The sequence below is a fragment of the Tamandua tetradactyla genome, chromosome 7 (assembly GCF_023851605.1).
Source record: "Tamandua tetradactyla isolate mTamTet1 chromosome 7, mTamTet1.pri, whole genome shotgun sequence".
Lineage (NCBI taxonomy): Eukaryota > Metazoa > Chordata > Mammalia > Pilosa > Myrmecophagidae > Tamandua > Tamandua tetradactyla.
The window spans coordinates 155,299,418-155,316,711 of record NC_135333.1 but is presented as its reverse complement, the minus strand read 5'-3'; the positions used below and the strand labels follow the sequence as shown (position 1 = coordinate 155,316,711).

The following is a 17,294-nucleotide window of genomic DNA, read 5'->3' as shown; positions in this document are numbered from 1 at the left end:
ATGCTCATTTGCCAACTTTGTCCAGGTTATGATGTCCAGCTGTCTAGTCAAGTGAACATTGGCCTGATTGTCACTGTGAGGACATTTCATGGATTTAAATCATTAGTCAAATGGTTACATCTATAGCAGATTACATCTACAATCAACAAAGTAGATTGCCTTCAGCAATAAGAGAATTCATCCAGTGAATTGAAAACCTCAAATGCTGAACTGTTAATTTCAGCTGTCAGAAAGATGAATTTCTATCTCTACTTTAGCCAGCCATCTTCTCCTGAGGAAGTCATCTAAATCTTCAAACTAGAGATTCTAGTTTGCTACCAGCCCTTCAAAATTTGGATTTGTCAATCCTCCACAATCACATGAATGAACTCCATAATAGATTTCTTAATACTTACATACACACACACACTTTCAGTTCTGTTTCTCTGGAGAATCCTGGCTAATACAATATCTACCAGCTAGCAGCTAGGATGAGTCAAGAAAAATGTTTCATCTATCAACCTTGTTGATTATCCAAATATTTTTCCTGAATACTCTCTTCAATTTACTATGCATTAAATATCTATTTTCTTTGGAACCATGGTAGTTCTTCATAAATCCAATGTTAAGATAAAATTGATACTACAAATCATCTACTGGGATTCAATGTGATTTGAAATCCCTATTCAAGAATTATGGTATCAAATGTAATCCCACAAAGATGATCTTCTTTAGATAGTTTTTTTGCAACTTTCTTTCCAAGTTCAGGTTTTAAATGGATATTGAGTTTTTGTGCTATTCATTCTTTTTTTTTTTTTTTTTTTTGGCTTGGGCAGGCACTGGGAAACGAACCCAGGTCTCTGGCATGGCAGGTGAGAACTCTGCTGAGCCACAGTGGCCCACCCTGTGCTATTTATTCTTTCATAACTATGAAATGCTAAATGTTAGGTCATCTGTAATATGTGCAGGGAAAAGAGCAATGTCCACTCTTAGATGGTTTAGTTTGTTTTAACTAAAACCTGTAACAATCAATTCACTTAAAAGAGAATATAAGGGCGGGAGATGGTGGCGCAGTGGCAGAGTTCTTGCTTGCTACGCTGGAGACCTGGGTTCGATTATTCCCGGTGCCTGCCCATGTAAAAAAAATAAAAAAGGAGAATATAAGAAAATGGTTTAGAAATAATAAGAAAATGGCTTATTCTGTGAATATAAAATATTCTCTGTAAACTTGTATCAAAGAAAAGGTATAATTTTACCATTTCAGCTTAACTTGATAAGACATATCCCTGGCACATTTAATTTATTTAAAGTTGAGAAGTTTAGAGGTATAGCAACCTTTTTCATGTTATAATACAATTAAGGGCAGTGTAGGGGTCACTCAGTGGTAGAATTCTAGCCTGAAATGCCAGAGACCTGGGTTTGAGTCCCAGAGCCTACACTGGCCAAATGAATAAATAAATAAATAAAATACAATTAAATCTATGAATGTCATCTTAATATTGAATACAATATACAAATGAAGATAAAATCTAACTAGCCTGCCATTATTATCGTGAAGGGTGAAAATACATCTAAAATATAAACTTTTTATATTAATGTAAAGACTTTAGAAGACTTTAAAAATTATATTTAGCACCCAGGATCAGTTCTTCATATTTTTTTTTAATCTTAAGAAATTTTAAATTCGGCACCAGGAATTAAAAATTTAAAATGTCGTTCCCAGTGATATTTCATACTGTGGGTAAACTTTTATTTTTCTTTCTACAATTGTTCATAAAATAAAAAGGGGATGACTTAGCAGCGCTTGAGGAGAGATATCAAAATCAAACATTAATTTTATTCAGATGAGATGATTTGTATGCAAGCTGATCAGGATACAAACTTATCTCATTACAAGCTCAAGGCTGTGAGTGTTTCATCATTTCTCAGATGCCATTAAGTTTAATAATATGACTGCTTGCATTGTGTATTAAAAATGTGAGACTCTTCCACGATTTTGCATAATGGTGAAGTGATTGTGAATTTTTATTACTTCGGTCTTTAGTGCTCTCAACTTTATACTAAATAGCAAAGTTAATTGCCTATACTGCCCTAATTGCATTGTTTAGAGAATATTCCCCCTTTTCCCTCTTCAGTTTCAGGAATGTTAATAATATGCAAATTTTGGAGTAATTGGCAGGTGAAAACTTGCACAGACATATAATTGCACCCCAAATTAAAACACAGTGGGTACATGTGGTCTCTGACAGGGTCAATTAGCTCAGTGCCCTTCTCTCTGGGATTGCAAGTGGTCCTTCCTGCTGATTCTAACCAGTTGCAGAGGCTCTAATCTGCATATGCAATTTGCTTCAAGACCTTGTGATAAGAGTGCAATTTTTAAATGCCAGAAAAAGGAGTGTTTGCAGGAAGTTATTTAAAAATGTACTCTTTAATTAGTCATTGATTTATATTATTCCTCTCAAAATTGGTACTCCTTAGGAAATACATCAAATGGATTTTGTCATTGTTCATGTTCTTCTATTTTTATTCTTCAAAATTTCCTTTTTTTCTGTGATTCACCTCTCACCAGGAATACAGTAAATATTCTGTTTGAAAATAAATCTCTGAAATTAAGGCATTGGGGATTTAGTTTTAGTTTCTTCTCCAGTGCTGTCTTAGAGAGGCAATTTCATTCTTCTGTATCTACACTGCCCAAGTAAGAGATCTAATACCTAAATATTAAAATTCAGTGTCTTTTCTATATATCACTTTTATCAGTGCCATCATAAATAGTTACAGTTCTCCCTTCTAATGATTCATGGTGCTTTAGCAGTTTTTCCAACTTTGAAGGAGGGATACATTTTCTTATGTTCATCTCTTTGGTGTCCCATCAAAAGAGGCTTATACTTGGTCTAGATATAAGCTATTTAGGAGAAAAACATCCTAGAAAATAGTGAAATTGCATTTAATATTTTTATTTAGTATATTTCTCCTACACTGCTTCTTCCCTTCACCCTCACCTCATCCAGTCTCAGGCATCCTAATATCTAGACCCACTCTTCCCTGGGTGCAAGATTCAAATGCCGTTCAAATTGAAATATATCTATAAAAATAGTGCACACACTCACACCCATTTTACAATTTCCAGTGAGCCAGATTCTGCTAGGTATTATAAAGACAACAAAGAATCCACTGTGGAATGTTGTTTAGATAGGTCAGTGGTTTCAGCTGTCTGCTGAATAGTGTACAAAAAGGAATAGTTCACAACTTACAAAGTAGGGAAAGCTTAAGATAAGTAAAATTTCCAGTGTGTGAAAATAGCAAAAACAGCAAGGATAAAGGCAAATAGATATGAAATGCACATGCAATGATATGGAAAAAATGAAAAATTTATACTGGAGAAGAAAGTATCAAATGAAGTAGGCTGTTATCAAATAGTAAAGGACATTGACTCCTAATAATAAAGAACTTCAAATTATGCTGATCAGAACTGAGAAACCACTAAATTTACTATCATTATATAAAAATGTAGATTTCATGGAAGAGAACCTTTCAAGAAATAGGAAATTCTCAGAAAGTCTAGTTGAAGACCAAGAATGGGCCACTGAGTTGATAACATGAAAGTTCTTTGAGGGGTTTAAACAGGATAGGAGGACATGGAGTCATTAGACAATTTCTAGAAAAATAGTTAAAAAAATAACTTCTTAAGAATCAAATCCAGAAGAGTGAATGGGAGCTGAAGAAATGAGAAGAAATAAAATCTAAAAAAATGAGCCCACTTTCTCAGAGGACAGAGGCACATACCTCACTAATTGAATAAACTAATATGCACTGAAATGAAAATTGGATTAGAGGTGGGGATGCAAAATGACATTGTCCTTTCAGAAGACAGTCTGGCAGTTTCTAACGAAGATAAGCATAAGTGTCCCATATGATCAAGCAATCATATTCCTAAGTATTTACTCAAATGAATTGAAAACTGATGTCCATACAAGAAACAGCATGTCAGTGTTATAGCAGCTTTATTTATAATTGCCAAAAAATTGAAGCAACCAAGATGGGTAAATAAACTGTGGTACATCTATGCAATGGAATATTATTCAGGGGAAAAAAAAAAAGAAAGAAATGAACTGTCAAATCAGAAAAAAAAAACATGGAAGAATTTAAATGCATATTGCTAAGTGAAAGATATCAGACTGAAAAAGGCTACATAATGTATGATCCCAAGTATAAGATATTTAGGAAAAGGCAAAACTATAGAGACAGTAAAAAGATCGGTGGTTGCAAGGGGTTGGGAAGGGAACAGATGAAAAGATTGGGCACAAGGCATTTTTAGGGCATTGAAGACTGTTCTGTATAATACTGTAGGGGCAGATACGTGACATTATGTGTTTGTTAAGACCCATAAAATTGTACAATACAAAGTGTGACCCTTAATATAAAATATGGACTTTAATTAATATCATATGAATACTGGTTCATGAATTATAAAAAATGTACCACATGAATTCAAGATATTAATAATAAGGAAAACTGTGTGAAGGCAGAGGAGTTTTGTGAGAACTCTGTATTTCTTGTGCTAAGTGTTTTGCAAACCTAAAACTGTTCTAAAATACAAAGTCTGGTATAAACTAGGAATCCCTCCTTGCTCAAGAAGTTGGTACGAGATTCTTTAGGGCTTCATCTCCCCACAGAAGCGTTGAACAACCAACAAGAACTGGCAGAACCATCTTTCTTAAATCTCTAGAAAACAGTTAATGCTGGTGGTAACAGAAAGAGTGCCAAATCGAGAAAAAGGCTTCTTCAAAGCAGTGAGATCGTGTAGTGTTCTGGCTGGTCCCTTCCACGCCTCCACCAGCTCAGAGTAGAGCTGGCCCACACTCCCAGTGCAGATCCCTGGTCCCAGATCTAGAAGGAGCAGAGTAACCCACATGCACACACTGGGAGTGTGCATGTCTGGCTCAGTCCGTCCCATGCTGGCTTCAGGAACTCATCACACCAGAATTTGCCCTGCAGATAAAAGGTAATTCACATAGCTGTCCTACAGAACTCTATGGTAGAGCAGCCATGTGGCAAGGGATTGCTGGATGTAAGGATAAATAGTGCAGGGCCTTGGACTATGAGGGAACTGCTTTCTAGGGAAGAGGGGACACTCATATCTGTGTAAAAGGGAAAATTCCTATGTCCAAATATTGGATATTTGCATATCCAATAAAAGAAACAGAATTTCTATTTAGGTTGGTTGCAAGGATTTGGAAGTGGATAGTGGTTATGGTAGCACAATATTTTGAGTGTAATTAACTACAATGAATTATATACATACATGAACGTGGTTAAAGAGTAAACTATGTCGCATATATTACTCAAATAGAATTAAAAGGCAAAGCATGAAACTATATAACACAGTGAACCTTATTATAGACAATGGACTATAATTAACTGGACAAGTAAAGAATGTTCTTTCATGAATTATAACATGTGAATGATACCAATAAAAATATTTATAATAGGATGGTATATGGGAAAAGTACAGAGTATAAACTATATCTGGTAGTTAATATACTATTTTGATAATCTTTCATCAATTGTAACAAAATTAACTATTGCTAAAAATAATTTTAAGATGCTATCATCAATTGTAACAAATGCAAGGTGTCGGCAGTGGGGTGGTGTATGGAATACTGTATTTTATACATGATTTTTCTGTAAACCCATAACTTTCCTAACAAAAAAATTAAGCAGTGGCGGAGGGGGTGGGGGGATGGAATGAAAAGATCAGGGTAGCTCCTATTCTGTGTGTTGGAGCTTCTCTCTAAACTCATTGTATGGATAAACTCTGAAGGAGAAACCTGGCTTGCACAGGTCAACCTATAAAAACTGGAAAGACTGGGAAAGGTATTTTTTTTTTGTCCCTTCTTTTTTTCTCCTTAGCTCTCAGCATTCAAGGAATAATACTGTCATAATACTAACTAGATATACCTTTAAGGCACAGAGACAGCTCAGAATCTTAAATGTCTATGTTTTGATGAAAGACTACAGCGCATACAAAGAGACAGGAGGTGATGACCCAGGAACAGATAAAGAATTCTGAAAGCCACAAAAGAGAAGCAATGTATCACATGCAAGGGAGCCTCAGTAAGAATAAGTGCTGATTTTTCATGGAGGCACAAAGACAGTAGGATAACATATTTAAAGTATTGAAATAAAGAAAATATAACCATGAATTCCACATATAACAAAAGTGTCTTTCAAAAATGAGGGAGGGATAAGATAGTCCCAAAGAAATGCCGAAGGAGTTCATCACCATTAGACTGGCCCTGCAAGAGATGCTGAAGAGCTTTCTGCGGATTGAAAGGAAAGAGTATCAGATCAAAGGCACGTGAAAAAATAAGGGTGTCCAGTAAAGATAAGAACTTGGGTAAATATAATAGACCACTGTATTTTTGGTTTGTAACTCTACTTTTTACTTCCTAAGAGATCTAAAGGCAAATGCATAAAATATGATGATAAATCAGTGGTTTGAGACTCATAATGCATAAACATACAATTTATGAAAATAACTACATAAAAGTAGGAGACGGAAGAGCATAATTTGTTTATACTATTGAAGTTAAGTTGGTTTCAATGCATTTGAGATTGTAAGAACTCTAGAATGATGAATTTAAGCCACACGACTGCAAGAAGGAATGAAGACACGAGGCATGCAACTAGGTGAATAAACCTCGAGGATAGTATATTAAATGAAATAAGTAAGAAGTGAAAAGACAAATATTATTATGCCTCATTCATATGAACTAACTATAATATACAAACCCAGAGAACTGAAATGTAGAGCATAAACTATCAGGTGAAGGCCTATTGTAAAGGTTCCTAGATTGTAACTCTTACAGCAGTTACATCCATTCCAGATTTGTAATTGTTATTTCTAAACTCTGAGATGCTGAGCTATTTGTGTATAACATGGTTGTTCCCTGGAACTTTGGGTATTTGTGTGACATCTGAGACTCACAGTTAGAACTCTGAAGCTATGAAAGTCAGCATTACTCTATACAGCAACTGTCAAAAGCAGTTGAAAAAGTGATCAGACTTCAACTAGAGATATGAATGAAGCTGATCTGGATAAGACTAAGGTAAATGAGACTATAGGGTAAAGGAAGATATGGCCTATATTTAAAAACTTTAACTTCTGTGTGAGATCGAAGGAAGACATGTTTGCTTGGTGCAAAATTTGTATTTTTGGTATCACACTATCTAATTTAACTTGCATGGTCAGTTTATTCGAACACCGTAGTTACATGGAATCTTGAATCGGAGTGAGATTTGGTTGTTTTGTACAGGTCAGTGTGATGTCCTAATATATCCCAGAGTAATCTGGGCAGAGAATAAAAAGTATTTGCAAAATTCCCTTGGGGGAGTGGGGACAAAAAGAGGAAATATTCAACTTCCCCATCTGGAGAATTCCTGATATTCTCACAAGCACTGGGGACAATCATTTTAACTGGCCAAGCCCTCAATTTTAGAGCTTGCCCCTATGAAACTTAATCCTACAAAGGAGAGGCTAAGACTACTTATAATTATGCTGAAGAATCATCATGAAGGACCTCTTTTGTTGCTCAAACGTGGCTTCAAAGTCAACTCAGCAAGTGAACTCACTGCCCTCTGGCTATGTGGGACATGGCTCCAAGGGGTATAAATTGTAGCAAGCATGTCTCTCAGGGGTATAAATCTCACTGGAAATGTGGAACATTACTCCTAGGGAAGAGCCAAAACTCAGTATCTTGGTATTGAGAAAGCCTTCTTGACCAAAAGGGGAAGAGAGAAATGAGACAAAATAAAATTTCAGTGGCTGAGAGATTTCAAATAGAGTTGAGAGGTTATTCTGGAGGTTATCTTATGCATTATATAGATGTCTCTTTTTAGATTTTAGTGTATTAGAATAAGTAGAAGGAAATAAGTGTAACTGTTAAATTGTTTTCCAGTAGCCTTGATTCTTAAAGATGATTGTATAACTATATAGCTTTTGCAATATGACCATGTGGTTGTGAAAGGCTGTTGCTGACATTCCCTTTATCCAGAATATGGACAGATGAGTAAAGAAATAAAGGCAAAAAAATAAACAATAGGGGAAGATAAGGGTTAAAAACAATTGGGTAGATTGCAATACTAGTGGTCAATGAGAGAAGGGGTAAAGGGGAAAAAATGCTGTTTTTCTTTTTCTTTTTCTTTTCTGGAGAGATACAAATGTTCTAAAATGATCATGGTGATGAATACACACCTATGTGATGCTATTGTGAGCCACTGATTGTATACTTGGAAGGACTTTATGTTGCCTGATGATATCTCAATAAAAATATTTTTTAAAAAATGTAAGCCACATAGTAAGTCCAAAGAAAATATCAGAGAATATGCAGGCTCACTCGGACAGAAATTGGAGCAGAGGTTACCACAGGCAGGTGGGAGGAAGAATGGGGAGTTAATTTATACCGGGTAAAGTTTCTTCTGGAGAGATGGGAAAGTTTTAGTAATGGAAGGCGGTGAGGATACGGCGACATTGTGATTACGATTAATCCCACTGAATGGCATGCTTGGGAATGCTTGAGATGGGAAATTGTATGTTGTATATATGTTCCCACATTTTTTTTAAAAAAAGAATGAGTAACTAAAGAGACAATGAAATTAAATGTACATGATCCTGGCCAGGAACTAATAATGGAGGATAAAAGGCTCCAAAGGGCATTATTAAGATGTACGCAAAAAAATTGGAACAGAGATGTTAAGGTTTGTATCAATGTTGACATTCTTTAGCTAGATAACTGTTCTTAGGTGTTTAAAAAGCAAATATCTTTGGTCATGGGAAATGTGCATGGCAGCATTCAGTGTTCAGGGAGCAAGATGTATCCAACCTACATGCAGGTTTTCAGAAATTCATAGACAGGTAGACAGATGGAGAGACAGAAGGATTGATATAGATAGATGGATGATGCATAGATAGAAAATAGATAGAATGATAACAGCAAAAGTGGCAAAAAATTAAAATTGGTGAACCTGGGTATCTGGAAGGAAAGTGGTATATTTGAGTTCTCTGTATGGGTTTGTATTATTTTTGCAAGTGTTCTGAACATTTGAAAATATTTTAAAATAAAATATGTTAAACACAAAGATAAGATCGAACTGGTGGGTTCCTTGCAGCAAGTGTGGACACTATTTTATCTGTGGGGTTCTGAACAGAATAACATGCCAGTTACAATTACACAGAATGTATCTCTAACAGAAGAGGTGGATTGCGTATGGCTGGCGAGTTGGAGGATTCATAGGCCTTTGGGTCCTTGGCTCATAAGAAATGGAGTAAGAAAATGCTTATTGAGAACTTGCTCTTTTGCTGAAATTTGGTAATTTTCTTCACTTGTGTTTCCGATCAGAAGGGGCATTTACAACACTTTTCATATCTTAAAAGGAGGCCTTGGTCTTTTTTACCAATAATTCCAATGAAATATTTAATCTAGTAACATGTTTTTTTTAAATAATAATACTTTTTGTTGCCCCACCCGATAGTAAAACCTGTCATAAAGAATGTGGCTGGGAGCGTGCTATGGCAAGACTATTTTGGTCTTGAGTTAGACTGGATTTCTTAATTATGACGGAGGGTACTTAATGACGCTCCGTTTGTACTGTGAACATATCTTTCTGTTCTTCTTTCCTTAACGTAATTATCAATGATCTTTTACATGTTTTATATACTCAAAAAATAATTGTCATTTTTCACAACATTGTTTTAACAAATTATCAAATAAAATTATTTAAGTAGATAGATGACTACTAAATCAGCATGAATACTCAACTAATTTTTCTTCAAATTAAACATACTTTTTACAGTCATCCCCAAATACAAGTAGATTTAATTTCCTGGTATAATAATCCATACTGAAATGAAAAATCTATGGGAATTCACTTTCTGAACACCTGATTATCTCAGGATTATAGCTGTTTTCTCAACATCAAAATATAATTAGATCTAGCTTGGCTAAATTCAGGAGAAGTTTTGAGAATGTATGCTACCTCATAATTAATGTCTAATAGTTGGTAATTATGTTGTTTAGTTTTGTGCACAGCCCAATTTGTTGATTTATTTATTTCGCACCAGAGCCCATGCCAATTATATTTTGGCCACAACAGTCAAGGCTATCAACAAATTAAACATCGATTGCCAAGGCTGCATGATAACGGTCTCCTACCAATTTGCCTGAAGTAAGTAGCCTCTTAAACCAGAAAAAACAAGGCTGGTTGAATGTTGTGGCTCCCACATCATTTCTAATTATCTACTAATGATTATCCAGGTCAGAATTTTAACTCAGATGCTGTAAGTGGATGGTCATATAAATTCTAGATATCTATGTCATACTATCTTTAAAATATTTAAGCACTATTAAATGTATAACCCGACATCAAATGTAGCAAGATTTTGCATTTAAATAGCTTCTTTGTTTATGCAGTTCTTATGATTTACTTAAGTGTAAGTGTAGCAGAAATTAGTCCTTAACATTTTTCTTCCTTTGTTTTGTCTTCCTGCAAAACAGTCACTTGACATGAGTCGAAGCCCCATAAAATGAAGAACATGCATTGAAAGATTTTATTGTCTTATTGATGAGATATTTTTTCTCATAAAAGACCCTTTGAAAATTGAAAATAATTTAAAATCTTCAAGGGTGGATTTTACAATATAACCCATGAGTATTTTTAACATTCTTGTTAGAAATAACCTAAATAACTTTGAACATAGGAATGAAAACATAAAATCTCCTGTAAAACCTTACTATAATGATAATTATGCTACTTTAGCCTATAGCATACCATAAAGCTATGACATTGAAAATATGTTACACATTACAGTGGTGATATATAATACTAAGATGCCTGTTAAAATGAATCCTCAGAGTAAAGGAATCTGGGGTTATAATTCATGGAAACAATAGCTTTTAGTGCTCTACAGTATATCACCAGGGAGATGACTTTGTGATGAAATGTAATACATAATCCCCTCGGACACGCAGAGCAATTTTTTTCTTAACTGGAGAATATTTTGTCTCTATTTTAATAATAGTGGCATGATTCTTAGCATCATATAGTAAGTAGATATAAGACCTGTACTTGAGGCTACAACCAGCAATGTCGTTTCAATAGGTGAAGCTATACGCATTTTCAGGCTCACAGCTTTCCCTGTAAAAGAAATATTTCACTTGCTGAAATAATAGAAGAACATTCATTAGCATGGCCTACATGAACAATGCAGACGTGGAAAATATAAATTCTCAGGCAGAATACAAACTAGGAGAACCAGACTTCAGTAAAAACATTTACAATACATAGAAGGTCTTTTCTATCACTCCGTTTATATTTGCCCTCAGGGATTCTTCTGGATGCCCAGTGAAACCTCACGGCCTCCATTTCAACAACCGTTGAGAGTTAGACGTCACATTGCTCTTCATTCTTGTCACAGGTATTTATTGAACACATATTATGTGCCAAGCCCTGTGCTGGGAGCTGAGATCACATGGCCCCCATCCAGGAAGAGGCCATCAATGGCGCAAGCCAAATAAACTACTTTTCACAGTGAGAGCCATGGTTTACATTTTTTTGTTTTGCTTGTTCAATTTTTATACCCTCCTCAAATTTGATGCCTTCATGTATTGAGTTCAGCAATATCTCCAATCTGCTACAATAATATACTTATTTATTTAGTACTTAGGATTTCTGATAAAGACCCTTTCTGCTTCTTATTAGAATATTCTGTATTTACTCTTTGATTCTTCTCTCTGGCAAATTAATGCTGAGAGAATAAAAAATTCTCATAATAGCGCAGGACCTCTGTGCTGATCTTAAACTGTTATGTACCCCCAGGAAAGCCATGTTCTTTTTCCTAATACAGTCCTGTGGGGGTAGACCTTGTTTAGGGTGGGACCTTTTCATTTGATTGTTTCCACAAAGATGTGACCCACCCAGTTACGTGTGGGACCTTTTGATTAGGGGGGTTTGTGGAGCTGTTTCTCCACCTGTTCAAGGTGAGTCTTAATCTGCTTACCGGAATCCTTTAAGAGGGAATCATTTTGAAAAAGTTGAGAGCAGACACAGACAGAGGCATTTGGAGGTGTAGAAAGAAAATGCCCCCGGGGAAGCTAGAGGACCAGCAGGCACCAGCCACATGCCTTCCCAGATAACAGAGGTGTTCCAAACGCCATCAGCCTTTCTTGAGTCAAGGTATCTTACTCTGGATGCCTTAGTTTGGACATATTTATGGCCTTAGAACTGCAAACTTGTAACATAATAAATCCCCTTTATAAAACCTAACCCATTTCTGGTATATTGCATTCTGGCAACATTAGCAGATTAGACGATGATTTATAATATTATGAAATCCTATTTTTCAGATGAGGGAGGTCGTCACCCCCTTCCCCAAACCCTAAATATAAATTTTCTCTCTATGTCCAATTAAATGCTCTTCTGTTTTCACAGAACAAGTCATGAATATCTCTATTAGAGCGCTTGGGTCATTAACAGTGCTCCTAATTTATGAGTTTTCCTTTCTGCATAGTGAAGTCTTCAGGGTCCTAAAGGGAGACATAATTCTGGGTAGTGATTAAAAGCAATACAGTAATATAGTAAACGTAAATTGGTTTTGATCAGAAAAAATGCTATTCATAAGCATGGCATGGTAGTATGTGTTTTTTGTGTAAGATAAATATCCCAGTGCAGATGCTTCCTGATCTATAGCAACTTCCAAGTTGCTTCAGTATTTAATGTCACTACATATAAATTTTGGGACTCCCCAGTAGGGATAGGACCCTTTAGATATGGAATAAGTTAAATATCCCTTGGTTATGAAGAAAAAAAAAAAACAACTTAAATTCCAACACTGTCTGCACCCCCCAAAATTGCATACTATAATGCAGCTCTTTATACCTATCTACATAGTTATAATCATAACCTTATAACCATAAATATATCTATATACAAATGCATACATATGTATATGCAGGTATGTGTTCATGTCTGCGTATCAAATCTTATATTGCACATTCAGCTGAGATAGGTTAAAATTCGCATAAGGAAATAAAGCTAAGAAAAATGAGAAAGCAGAGAGGAGATAACTTAGTGCCTTTCATACTAGCCAGTTATTGACATTACAGACATTTGTTTTTTATTTGAAATAATCTCATTTGATCAGAGATTAAGTTTGACAGGCAAAGGAGCAATCCAGTAGTTTAGTTCTTTTCTCCCTTCAGTTATAGGAACGTTTTAAAAATGTATATACAGGCCTCTTGACAAAGGAAAATAAAAGGGACTGAAAGTTGTTTTGCCACCGGAAAGGACACTCTCTCTTTAGTCTGCATGTCTTCTGTATTGCCTTCACTTTCTCCTTCGTGCACGGCCTGGCTTTCTTTCTTCAGCATCCATTTGGACACCACAAAGCTCCCACCTGACTTCCAGGCAAATGCTGTGGAGCTAATTAACTAAATAGACTCTACTTCCTTGTTCAGAAAGAGAAACTGCCTGGCCTAACTTGAATCAGGTGTTTATTCCAAATAAAAGTGATTATAGCCAGGGTGCTAGGTCATACATTGTATGAGTTTTCCTTCGAGTCCGTGTTTCTGCATGTGGGTGTGTTTAGATTCTAGCATGAGACGGCTTCCCGGTAACAAGGCAATGCTGCCTCTAATAACGAAGGCGGAAGATTCACCTACTTTATAGCGGAGTAGAAACACTGTTTTTTCTAGCCTCAATTCTCTTGTCTTAGGTAAAGTTCTAAGATACTTTGGATTGTAGAAGCTACTTTTATGAAGAACAGTCTTAGCGGATATATTTTGTATGTGAATTGTTTTATTTGCGTGACTTAAATTATATATTTTTAGTTATGATGTACTCAATGCATCAAAATTTAAATGGCTTTTTTCTTTATGGCTAAAGCTAAACTTTAACATTAGAAGAGGTAATTGGTTAAAGGTATTTTATATTTCAGATTTGAAACACAGGGGTCATTACATAAAAGATTATAAAACCCTTGTTCTAAGCTAATGGAAAATGTTCAGTTTAAAATCGACCTTTAAAATGTTGAAATTGTCAGTTATAGCTGATGATCCTACTGTTTTATGCCCAGACGCATGAAAGGATTTATGTGGTAAAGGGCTTATAATGTATTGTTCAAGTCAGAACTTAAAATAAAAAAATCTGCCACCAGAATTTTTCACTGTTTCAATTTATATTTTACTTTTATCTAAGTTATTTTAAAAAGAGTGAATCTGATCAGCTATTTATATTTCAATATAAATTAGATTCATTTTATTTTGTTGATAATTATTTGAAAAAACTTAAGTTTCTGTTAAACCTATCTCCACTCAAGAATTGCATCTTTAAAAAATGTATCTGCTGTGTCAGTTAACTTTCATATTATACTGCCCACATTCCATTGTCAATAAATATCAAGGGCACAGAGAAGTATAACTATCACTTGGACGGTCAGGAAATGAAGGATTTGGTGCTGCTATAATTGTTTGCTGGGCAATAATCTACCACATCTAAATGAAAATTAAAAGCAAGGATAATGTGAGTGAAGAAATTAAGTCATCTTTACTCAGCATATGTAACGGGCACCGACTATTTACCAAGCACTGTGCTAGTTGCTCAAAATAAATTTCACATAGAATTAGACATGGTACTTGCCCTGCTTAAATGTAAGGCTTAATAGGGGGCATATTAAATAAATGAAACATAACAAACATTTCTTAATTATTTTGTGATAAATGTTATATGCAAAAAACGCAATGTACAATTAACACTAGTTAATGAGGGGATGCCTAATCAAGTCTAAAAAATGAAGCAAAGCTTCTTTATGGCAGTGACATTTAATGTGACACTATAGTGCAAAGTTAATCAGGGAAAGGGAGAATAAAAGAGTTTCAGGAAGAGGTTCATCATGGATGAAGGCCTTCGGGCAGAAAAGAGAAACCTAAGGCTAGTATAGAGAATAAAACATTAAATGATGGAGAGGTCAGAGAGTAACAACTCCTTTCACAATGTTAAACTTTTAGAATTTATTGTAGGATCAATGGGGAACCATTAAAGGAATTTAGACAGGGTTTGGGCGACTTAATCAAATTTATGATTAAAAAAAAGGTCACTGCACCTGCTGGATGTGGTATTGATTAGATCACATTATCTACTGGAATTCTCATATATTGCTGGTAGAATTATGAATAAAAAATTGGTGCAATCATTTTGGAAAATGATTTCATATTACTTATTAAAGCTGAGGACTCACACATCCAAAGACCCAGTGTTTCAACTCTCAAACAGTTGTAAAAAAAAAAACAAACTCTTGCTTATGTATATCAGAAGATATAAATGGTAATGTTCATTGAAATGCTTTCCATAAATGTAAATGAATGAATGCATAAATAAATAATCAATCAATCAATAGTTAGATAAATAAATAAATAAATGCAATGCCCACATTTATGCCAACATCAGAAATCATAAACAGATATATTTATACAACGGATAAACGTTTTTTAAAGTGATAGCTTTATGTAACAACATACGTGAATTTCAGGAACATAGTTTTGAGCAGAAAAGACAAAACTTAGAATATATGCAGTATTTCATGAATACTCAATTTAAACACAAGAAAAATAATTATGATATTTTAGAGACACGAAAATGTATGATGAAATTTTAAAGAATAGAAGGGAATGAATAATAAAAGACAGGATAGCGGTCATGTCTGAGTGAAGACAAAATGCAATCAGATCAGGGAGAAGCACATGGAGAATTTCTCAAACTAGATGATGGATACATTTTTTAAAAATTTGTTGCCTTAAAACTGTACATTTTATAATTTTTTAAATTACTGACTAGTTAATAAGGCAGTATGAAAAAGAAATCGTAAAAGGTTAAGAGTGGATTCAAGGAGATTATTGTGAAGGTTATTGAGACAATTCAGGGGAAATATAATGAAGGGAAATCATGAGGTGCAAGCAGATGAAGATGTTGTGATTCTGGAGTGCTGAGAATTTTCCATTGTGGCCTTCGCGTGTACTTGATGCTGCAGCCCTACCTCCCACATCCTGTTGACAGTAACTTTAGCTTTTATTTGTTCCTTTATAATGCTCTTGATTTAAGCCAATTTGTCTAGTAAATCTCTATGGAAATTTTCTGTTGCGATATCTATTGGGCAGTTGAATATAAATGTCTGAAGTTTGGGAGAGAGATCAGGATACTCGATAATGAATTTGCACATCATCATGTTATCCTATTTGTGACAGTTAAAATTATGAGTGGATGCATGGGCCAAGGGAAGTGTATGGGCTGAAAAAAAGACATAAGCCAGGATGGAATTTGGGGCAAGGAAACATTTAAAGAATAACAGAACCATCTCAGGTGTTAATTGGCTTCGTGGACATGTCCAGCCTTTCAGGTTAGATAATATCTTTGTGATACAGCTACTTGCCTTTTTTCTTTATTGCCATCTCTATTCAAATGACACATCTTAGAGAATGTCTCCCTAACTACTCTACCTAAAATATCTGTCTTTCATATCATTCCCCCCTCATTACTATTACTGTTCTATCCCCTTTCCTTATTTTATTCATATCATATACAAATAGTGTGTATTATATATTAATATGTATATTTATTTATTTTTGTATCTTATTCAGTAAAATATGAGCTTCATGGTAACAGGATTTTTTTTCAACAAATTTATCCCATTTTTAGAGCACTGCTTAGAATTTAGAAAAGACCAATAATTCTTACATGAATGGATGAGGACTGGTAGATTACTGATAACTGAGAAATCATTTCCTAGACTCTATTTGTTATCATTTTAGACAATACTGTCTACAGAATAAACCTTTGTGTATTACTAATCTGTGAAAAAAAATGAAGCCAAATTTGATTCTCCAATCATGAATACAAACTCTTGTATTAATCTAAAGAAGCAGAGACTACAATTTTAGTTCCCAATGAATAAAATTGCTTTCTTTTACAAGCTTTCTATAGTCAGACTTGGAACCTTAAGCCAAACTAGCTACAGCACAGATGCAGCAAGCATTTTCTGGGCAACTAATCTGTACTTTACCTGAGCAATTATGCATTTGGGTTTAGAATGTATTGACAGATTAATGTAAATCCCTCACCTCAACCTGAAAAGCAGACACTCTATTCTGCAGCTAGTAAGGTAGTTTATGCTTCTATGTGGTAAACTGATGCTAGATTAAAGACAGTGCAGACATTCTTTAACATGGGCTGGATTCTAATAAACCTCACTGTGAGATACTGAGCTTAGA

General features: G+C 34.8%; 1 long non-coding RNA gene across 6 annotated transcripts in view; it reads left to right on the top strand.

Moving 5' to 3' along the window:
• LOC143690263 (uncharacterized) overlaps positions 1 to 17,294 on the top strand; it is a 231,110-nt gene that overhangs the window by 100,547 nt on the left and 113,269 nt on the right. The window contains exons 2-3 of one of the 6 annotated variants that reach the window (XR_013179089.1): positions 10,100 to 10,203; positions 11,361 to 11,562. The exons of 4 other annotated variants lie outside the window; for them this stretch is intronic. This is a non-coding gene — a long non-coding RNA (uncharacterized LOC143690263). Of the gene's footprint in view, positions 1 to 10,099; positions 10,204 to 11,360; positions 11,563 to 17,294 lie in introns of those variants that run through there. One more of the 6 variants, XR_013179090.1, reaches the window with a different exon arrangement.